General features: G+C 30.0%; 1 pseudogene; it reads left to right on the forward strand.

The window, feature by feature from the left end:
• The first annotated feature begins 5,624 nt into the window (after positions 1–5,624).
• Positions 5,625–8,782, forward strand: LOC145943253 (uncharacterized; annotated as a pseudogene).
• Positions 8,783–10,652: the final 1,870 nt, after the last annotated feature.

Here is a 10,652-nt window from a genome sequence, read left to right on the forward strand (position 1 = left end):
TAAAAGGCGCCTGAAGTACGGCAATCCGCCGATCTCGGGCGTGCGTAAGCTACGTCGGTATAGGCGTTGTCAAAATACACCGTGACACATAAGTACAGAAGCTTACCTCGTAGCAGCTGACGTAAAATCTGTGATATTCGGCGCGAAAAAGGAAGCCTCTATCGAAATTTTTTTACTCTTCATTTTTGTCTTATTTTATCATGTAGAACCACCTCTCACATTTTGTCCCAGCTGTTGCCGAACACCCTGTATATAACACATTTTTTTAAAACCATAAATAAATTTGGTGTTCAATTTGCCAATTAATTATTTTACTTCATTAGTTGCAAATTACATACGTTTTCTTAAAAATAACTATATTTTTCTTTACATCAATTTATTTTTCTCATTATTTTGTGCATAAAAGTATTGAGATTAGCTTATGAGAAAATGAGTTTTTTGTTATACAAAGACGTATATATATGTATACATATGTTATTTTTTACTAACAAAATTAGTTTGATATAATTTGGGAATTAATTATTTAATACTTTTTTAAAGTCAATATATATATATAGGTATGTATATTGACTAAAAAAATGTATTATATATATATTTTTTCTATAATAGGATGACATATACAGAGTATAACAAATATAATACAATTAAAAAAAATCATATTATTTATTATTATATATTATATAAAAAAATATATATTTATATTTTATTAACCATTTTAAAAATGTATTTTTATTATATCCTGTATATGTCATCTTACTATAGGAAATTATATATATTTATATACAATGTATATAGTACATTTTTTTATAATTTCGATATTCAATTTGCTTTATTCTATACACATATTTTCCTTCATATTATTATATAATTATTTATTTTATATATATATATATATATATATATATTTATATTTATATCAAAGAGGCTGTAAAAATACATTTTGTCACGCGTATTGAAAAGTGAACAGCTGTGCCTCTCGTCTTCATTGCTGGCTTGGTATGAAAAAGACAGAAAACAAAATATATATGTCTTTCTCTATATTGAAGCGCCGAGCTATATACAATTTTCGATAGCTGTTGTCAGCTTTGCAAATCTGGCAACGCTGTTGTCTGTTGTCAGCGTCTCGAATGTGGCAACACTGGCGATAGCAGTGGTGCACACGTACCGCGTGGTAAGCGGAATCGTGCAATGACATATATATATATATTTGCGCGGAAACTCATTGTCGCGCCGTACTGCGTAAGTGTAAGCAGTACAACTCGACAGTTACAACGTGTTATAACGTGTCGAATAGTGTGATATAAACTGTGATATTTTCAGTGATAAAATATATATAGTGCATAATGGGATCAGGCAGATTCAATAAATCTTTGTCTCTCAGTACTCGCAGATTGAGCAGAAAGGGAATATGGATGAAAAGGTTAGTAATGTCATAATTCTATAATATAATTAATTCAGAATTACTGTTACACACAGCACAAATACACAACATATATCTGTTTACTATGCACATATAAATGTATATAATGAATAAATGGACAAGAAGAAAGATGAAGAAAAAGAGATAAGAGAGGAGAAAGAAATAGAAAGAGAGAGAGAGAGAGAGAGAGAGAGAGAGAGCAAGCGAGCGAGAATTTTTATAAATATCGACAAGCAATATATCACAGCTCCGTATTCTCTGTATTCTCATGCCACGATGTTATGAGAAAATCATCTCCGAGACGATTATATGTCGTCCCGGAGATGATCTTTCTAACTCAACGAATAACATGACATCGCGGCACGGAAATACTGGGCCGTAACAATATAAATTAATTTTTTCTTTCCTTCTGTATCTGTTAACTTATTCTTAATATACATGTGTATGTGCATAATAAATAGATATATATAATCAGTGTTTATTTGTACTGTTTATAATAAATAATTATATATATACAGGGTGTTAAAAAATTAGACCGACTGAAAAGAAATAGACTTCAAATAAATAAAAACAAATATTTTTTTTAAATAAATATTTTTTAATAAAAATTTTTCTATGAGTGGCACTTCTGAGATTTTGAAGTCATCATTACTTTTATGGAGCATAATTTTCTTTTGTTATATTCTAACAAAAAATATGAAAAATCTCGTAATATACTCGTTTTTCAATAATCAATAATTTTTTGTATAGAAATGAGATAAATCAATTGGTATAAAAAAAACATAATTTTCTAAATATAAATGTACAATTGCAAATATATATATATATACGAGGGGGTACCCAAAAGAAACCGAACTTATTTTTTTTTAATTTATTTATTTAATTTTTAAACAAAAAACCTTCAATCCCCTTCGAAGTACTCTCCACTGGCACTAATACACTTGTCTAATCTTTTATTCCATTGTTCAAAACATTTTTTAAATTCGTCTTCTGTGATGCTCGACAGCTCCTCCGTCGTTTTTTTCTTCACCTCAGCAACGTGGGCAAAACGCTTTCCTTTCATGTCCCTTTTCATTCAAGGAAATAAAAAAAAGTCGCAGAGGGCAAGGTCGGGTGAATAGGGGGGATGGGGCACAGGGGTCATGCCATTTTCATTTTAAATTTTAAAGCTTGAAATATCGACTTTTAATAGGTCAGCTGTTTTTTATTTCCTTCAATTCTGGTATTTTTTACATGCAGAAAACGACGATCTTAACGAAATGGAAAAAATTCTTTTTTACTTTGCGAACGTGTTGCATGCACAAAAAGTTTTGAAAAAATTGTTTTGACTTTCTCACGTTAAAGCTTGAAGTTTTCCCTGCAAAATCGTTTTTTTTAAATTAAATTTCGAATTTTTCTTCTTAAGTTATCGCAAATTTAATGGTTATTTTCACTTTAATCGTTCATAACTCCGTTAAAAATCGTACAGCAATTTTAAAAATGGATTCTTAAAGCTGAATCTTTGCCCTATAGCATAGTGGCCGAATTTTTTTAACTCGTTCATTTTTTACAAATTGGTAAAAATCATGTAAAAATTCGCGAGTTTTCTCTTTTTTGTTAAAAATTTCGATTTCTTTTCGATAAAAATAACGCAAAGTGACTAGAAAAATTTTTTGACTGAAAATTTGTTTTTAAACTCGCGAATTTTTACATTATTTTTAAAAAGTTCACGAGTTAAAAAAAATTCGGCCACTATGCTATAGGGCAAAGATTCAGAAGAATCTATTTTTAAAATTGCTGTACGATTTTTAACGGAGCCATGAACGATTATTAAAGTAAAAATAACCATTTTCTTTTCAATTTGCGATAATTTGAGAAGGAAAATTTGAAATTTAAATTAAAAAAAACGATTTTGCAGGGAAAACTTCAAGCTTTAACGTGAGAAAGTAAAAATAAATTTTTCAAATCTATTTGTGCATGCAACACGTTCGCAAAGTAAAAAAGAATTTTTTCCATTTAGTTAAGATCGTCGTTTTCTGCATGTAAAAAATACCAGAATTGAAGGAAATAAAAAACAGCTATGACCTATCAAAAGTCGATATTTCAAGCTTTAAAATCCTTTTTTTAAATTTAAATTCTCATTTTTTAAAACAAAGTTACAGCTGTTTTAAATTTGTCTATTTTATAGACAATATACATTTTTTTTATCCCTTAATTATTGTGAGAAGTGTACATATATATTTAATTTAAGAGTTTTGTTGAAATTCTTAATGTTTATGCAATTGCAAATTGCAATTTTTTTAATCACAAACTTGTGTTTCTTGTACTAAAATTGATTCATGTCATTATTCTATGCGAAAAATTATTAAGGTAAAATTATCATAAAATGAGTATATTATGAAATATGTTTTGTCAAAATATATCAGAATGAAACAAAATAAAAAAATAATGATCTTGAAATCTCAAAAGTGCCTCCACTCACAGAAAATATATTACTAGCGTATTATAATTCTCTTGATCGTACAACTTTCGTAATTACATTTTCATACCTTTAAAATAACAGAGATTTTAGATGGATTATACTACCCTGTATAATATATAAAAATTCTTGTACAAGATGATCCAAAAAGATGTTTTGAAGAAAAATTTATTTTTAAGTAAAATGTCAAGTATTATTTAATTTAATTTTTTTTATTCAAATTAGATGTCAAAATGCAATTTTCAAGATATTTTTCTTTCAACAATTACAGAAAATCTTTCAAAAACTAGAAAAAATAATTCTACGTTAAACATTAGCTATAACAATATTTATTTCAATTATGCACTTGATGAAAATTTCCATATAAATTTTCAGACATTGAAGTACAAACGCATAACTGAAGAAATAAAAAACATTCCAACTAACATCTGACATATAATTATTGACTTTGTTTTTAACCACTTCAATAATAGTTACGAGAGTGATAATTACCAGTGAAAATAATTTTATAATCCAACTTTTAAATAATAAGTAATTTTAATTTAATTTACAGACATTTGATTTAATTTAATATGCCTGTTTGTGAAAAATGAGCACTTTTCAACAAAATACCTTTTTGGATCACTTGGCATTTTATGTACATATAAATTAATATTTATGAATTTAGAATTATATTGTGCCACAATTTTTTTTACATTATTCTTGTACACTATGTATACACACACATATACACATACACAAATAATTGTGATACGAGTATAATCTCTGACAGATAAGAACGCAATCCTTTGTTTATTTTTTTTATATATAAGAAAATTATTATAATTTTTATAGTAGTTAGTGCCAGAGGCGGTCTATACATGAGCTGGCTATTTTCAAAAATATTTTGTACCAGATGGTCCAGATGCGATTAGCATGAACGTTCTGGTTATTATATAATATTATCCCAGAGGCGATCTATTCGTGTGCTGGTTGTAAAAAATAATTCCAGAGGCGATTTATTCGTGTGCTGGTTGTAAAAAATAATTCCAGAGGCGATTTATTCGTGTGCTGGTTGTAAAAGATAATTCCAGAGGCGATTTATTCGTGTGCTGGTTGTAAAAGATAATTCCAGAGGCGATTTATTCGTGTGCTGGTTGTAAAAGATAATTCCAGAGGCGATTTTATATCAAATGCGGTTTGCATGTGCGCTTTGGTTTTGCGAAAAATATGGCATTTATGTTGTCAAAACATGAATTAATATGCGCCATAGTTCATTTTTAGTAATAATTATTATTTCTATTAATTTTAAGATTTTAGATTTTATAAACAAAGGATTGCACTTATTTTTCAGAGATGTTTTTAAATATTTAAAACAAATTATTTTTAATTATATACAATTGTAAAAAATTATATTGTAAATGTGACATTTTATTTTTTTTGCACAAGATTTTATAACAATTATTTATTTTTCTTTGCAGGCGACGATTATGGAAGGAATTGACGAAAGCTCAAGAAGCTAATAACTCCAATATTATGAAGATTACCAAGGGTACTGACGATGAATCCATCGATTTTTGTAAATCAATGGGATCACCCAATATGGATTCGAAAATTAGTACCCAGGTAATGCAATACTTGGAGTCAGGTACGTATAATCAAAATGACAATTGCGATGATAACAATTCTCTTGTTATTGACAACGAAGCTCTTCCAGACTGTTCTTGTATACAAGAAAACTTGCCTGAAGGCCGTCGCATTGTCGATGACAATTGCGATGATAACAATTCTCTTGTTATTGACAACGAAGCCCTTCCAGACAGTTGTTGTATACAAGAAAACTTGCCTAAAGGCCGTCGCATTGTCGGCGTTTCTCATATGTGGAATGAAATACAAAGAACATTTAATGATCATATGAAAGGAATAGAGCGCCAATTTAGAGATTGGAAACTCATGTATCCTATTCGCAAAGGGTTAAAGACGCAGTTTTTCTTTAAGTGCCAAATGTGCAATACTGCAGCCAACTTCTGGTCAGAACCCGAAGAGCCAAAAACATTGGGCATTAATATGGCTGTTGTAGCAGGAACCATTACAATGGGAATTGGCTATGCCCAACTGGAAGAATTGTGTGTAGCCATGAATATTTCATGTATGTCCGCTAAAACTTATACTGAAAAACGAGAAAAGTTAGTCAATGATTTTGAGAAAACAGCCATGGAAAATATGAAAATGGCTGGCGAAGTTGAAAAGCAACTCGCTCTAGAAAGGAACGATGTTATAAACGGTATTCCATACATAACTATTATAGCGGATGGTAGTTGGATGAAGAGATCTTACGGCACCGCCTACGATTCTCTTTCCGGTGTTGGTGCTATAATTGGTTATCGCACGAAAAAGATTCTCTTCGTCGGTGTCCGTAATAAATTTTGCACGATATGTGATATAACGGAACGAAACAGAATCGAACCAAGAGACCATAAATGTTATAAAAATTTTGACCGTAACGCAAACTCCACAAGCATGGAGAGCGACGCCATTGCAGAAGGTTTTAAAAGTAGCCTAGAAATGCATGGATTAATTTATAGAACGGTTATTGCCGATGGTGATAGCATTGTATATCAGACCATCGTTGATAGCAGACCATATCGGGAACAAATGATGACCGTGAAAAAAATAGAATGTACCAATCATTTGGTTCGCAATTTATGCAAAAAGCTGAAGGCTGTAGCAGAGCAAACAATTCAGCAAAAAACGCCTAGAAAGCGTAGTTTCGTCCAGCTACGAAATGTTGTTAAAAACATTTTGAACGTACGAAAAGAAGTAATAGAAGCAATTGATTTACGAAGAGAACAAGAGCAATCTGACTATTATAAGGCTAGAGAATTATAAAAAGATATATTAAACATTCCTAGCCATATATTTGGTGAACATAAACGGTGTAAGGAACGCGGTCGTATATGTGATCTTGATGACACAAAGAAAAATTATGTACCGTTTCTCAAGTTGCACGGTCTTTACCAAAAAGTAGAGACTGCTATCATATATTTAAGCGCTTATTCCGACAGCTTATTGTTCAAATTCACCAACAATCCTGCAGAGTCGTTCAATTCGATAATCTGCAAAGAAATTGGTGGTAAGCGCATTAATTTTGGTAACCGGGGCTCCTACAATGCTAGAGTTGCGGGAGCAGTTGTGCAATTTAATACGCAACAAGTTCTCACGGAAATACATAAAAGTATGGGTAAAAATGTTCCTCCTATTATCGAGACTCTAGAAAAGCGACGACAAGCAAAAGTTGCAAGAACTAGAGAATCTCGGCAAGTGAATGGAAGGCAAAAGAAATTTAAAAGGGAGTCAGGAACAGATTGTCTTTATGGTCCGCAATCACAAAAACCTGATCTTCCACCCGATGTTTTTGAACAACTTCGACAAAATCATTTGGAAAAGTTGTCTGAAAATGGAAAAAATTGGAGACAAATTGAACGTAATACAACGGAGCAAAATGATTCAGATTTGTGGCATACATTGAGACAGGAATTGTTGACGGCGTCTAATTTTGGAATCGTATGTCGCATGAGACCGACAACGTCTTGTGCCGCGACTGTAAAAAACATTTTATTTCCTCCCTCTGTTGATACTGCGGCTATGAAATATGGTCGCGAAATGGAAAAAATTGCGAAAAAAGAATTGGCCGTAACATTGAAGAAGGAGATTAAAATTTGCGGATTATTTATCGATATTAAAAATCCGTATTTGGGTGCTTCTCCTGACGGACTCATAGATGAAAATGGTCTGGTAGAAATAAAATGTCCTCTATCAGCTGAGCATTTAACAGCGGAAGAGGCCATAAAGACATTGCCTCAACTAAAAGGCATCTTTGATAAGAAAAATCCAGATAATATGAATCAAAATCACCGATTTTTCTATCAAATTCAAGGTCAGTTAAATATAACGCAGCGAGATTATTGTATTTTCGCTGTGTGGACTCCAAAAAGCTTGAAAATGATACGTGTTAATAGAGACAATATGTTTTGGAATAATCATATGCTGCCTTTTTTAACACGTTTCTATTACGATTGCATGCTTCCGGAAATATTAGATAGTCGGCATAATAGACATATGCCGATTAGAAATCCGAACTATATAATAGAAGCTCAAGAAGAACCAGCCAAAAAAAGAATTAATCGAACAAGTCTTCGACAGTATAATGTAGAAGATGAAAACATTGTCGAAGAAAATAAATGCATTAATAAATCAAATAGTTTTTCAATGGAAGCAACTATTACTGCTTTGAATGCAGAACAAGATGATGATTGCATCGTAGTTAGTTACTCGAGAAATACAGAAGAGCTAACTGAACATGATATGGCAAAACAAAAAGAATTTCTAGATAATTCGGTAGCTCCTTTTTACTTAGTAAAGGAAAATGTATTACCTTTACATAGTAAAATAAATGACGAATCATTGGATCGATTTTTGCGCATCATAAGAGATAATTCTTATTTTGAAACACAAAGTGTGCTATATTTGGAATATCCTCATCTAATTGAAGCAAGTCGTAGCGACAAAAGTTTACAAATTATTGGAGGAAATTGCGGTGATCACTGGCGATGTATTTCTTTTGACGGCACTAAGCTTCGAGTGTACGACAGTCTGCCCGGCTATACATACGATAAATTGGTGCCTAAAGAAAAAATTACATTCATTGCCGTTATCCACAAATAAATAAAAATAATATAATATTTGAAAAGGTTCAAACACAACCTGATGGTTTATGTTGTGGAATCTTTGCTGCAGCATTTGCTACAACTATAGCTTTAGGAAGAAATCCTTGCAATGAGACATATTCTAATAATGTTAAATATATGAGGCAACATTTTCTTCAAATTGTAGCAGAAAATAAATTGTCGCCTTTTCCTAAATAATAAAAATTAATCAAATCAGAAATTTGTGATATTCCAATAAATATCGTTGCAAAAAGACGCCTCAATGCAAATGTCTCGTTTGCAATAATCGGGGAGACGAAAAAAAACATATTGTGCTTGCGTTCTCACGGGAATGGGCGATGGAGGGGCCCATTCTATCCTCGATACTTAAAAAAATATTATATATAATATAATATTTATATACTCGTATATTATATTTATATATTTATATATAATATTCTATTATATTATATATTTTATAAATATTGAGTTACATGTAATATCAATATAATTACTTATCATACACATGTGTATGTATGTATTTACTGAGTGTTCTAAATGAAACATTACAAATTTTTATCTCTAAAAGTATTATTTTTAGAAAAAAATGTTGCAAATAAAAGTTCCAGTATTTCAACGGGGATATAGGTTGATGTTACAGAAATGTTTATAGAAGGTAATTTTCAAGGTCATTTTAAAGTCAACTTGATTAATTTATATGGATTATTCTGTTAATATAAATTGATTCCTTGTAACATTCTGCATAAAATATTATAAGGGTAAAATAGTTAATAATTGAACGGTTTACGAGATATTTTACATATTTTAACATATTTTGATATAAAATAAAAAATATCTCGTAAAATATTTAGTGTTCGATAATACTTTTATCTATATACAGAATAATTAGACAAATCTATTGGTATAAAGAAAATACATAATTATTTTTAAGAAAAAATATACAATTTGCAACATATAGCTATATATTTTTTCGTAAAAACAACTACATGTTTGTTTATACTAATTGATTCGTCTAATTATTCTATATATAAAAGTAAGATTATTGAAAACTAAATATTTTACGAGATATTTTGTATTTTATATAAAAAATATGTCAGATTATGTTAAATATCTCGTAAACTGTTCAATTATTGGCTACTTTTCCTTATATTTTTTGTGCAAAATATTACAAAGAATCTATTTACATAAACACTTAAAATAATTCTGTATAAAATAATCAAATTGACCAAAATAAGCTTGAAAATTGCCTCTTACAAACATTTCTAACATCAACTATGCCCCCCTTGAATGCCCCCCTTGAAATACTGAAACTTTTATTTGAAACATTTTTTTCTAAAAATATTTTTAGAGATAAAAATTTGTAACGCTTATTTTAAACCCCGGTACCCATACAGCAAATGAAACTAAAAGATAACTAGAGGATGTCTTTTTCAAGTTATCTTTTCGACAAAGCGAGAAGATGTCTAAAAGACATCTTTTGGTCTTATCGAAAAAGACATCGTAAAAAAGATATCTATAAGACATCTTTTAAATGTAACGAAAAAGACGTCATTAAAAAGATATCTATAAGACATCTTTTAAACGTAACGAAAAAGACATCATTAAAAAAGATATCTATAAGACATCTTTTATACGTATCGAAAAAGACATCATTAAAAAGATATCTAAAAGACTTTTTTTAATGCTCTCTTTTTTGGTAAAATAAAAAAAAATAAAAATATCTTTCCGACCAATCAAAAACAGCTATACTATATATTTTATATTATAATTTAACATTATTAAACTCCAATACTCAATATATCGATCAAAAAGTAAAAACAGTTTTATCATGCGTGCTGCAAGTTCAACTCGTAGCCCCCTCAAGATGCGAACTGCGACTGGTCTTGATCTCTTTTGTTCCCGACCATCACGGAGAGAAGAGCAGGTGCGAAGAGCGATCCCGCATATTCTTCATATTCTAAATAAGGTAATTCTTATTTCTTTTAATATATAATTATAAGAAATCTTTAAATAAATTATTAGAAAAAATAATTTTATACTTATACATATATATATATATATATATATA

This window comes from Prenolepis imparis, unplaced genomic scaffold (genome assembly GCF_030444845.1).
Source record: "Prenolepis imparis isolate NDT839.2.m4 unplaced genomic scaffold, iyPreImpa1.0 SCAF_11, whole genome shotgun sequence".
In the NCBI taxonomy this organism is placed as follows: domain Eukaryota; kingdom Metazoa; phylum Arthropoda; class Insecta; order Hymenoptera; family Formicidae; genus Prenolepis; species Prenolepis imparis.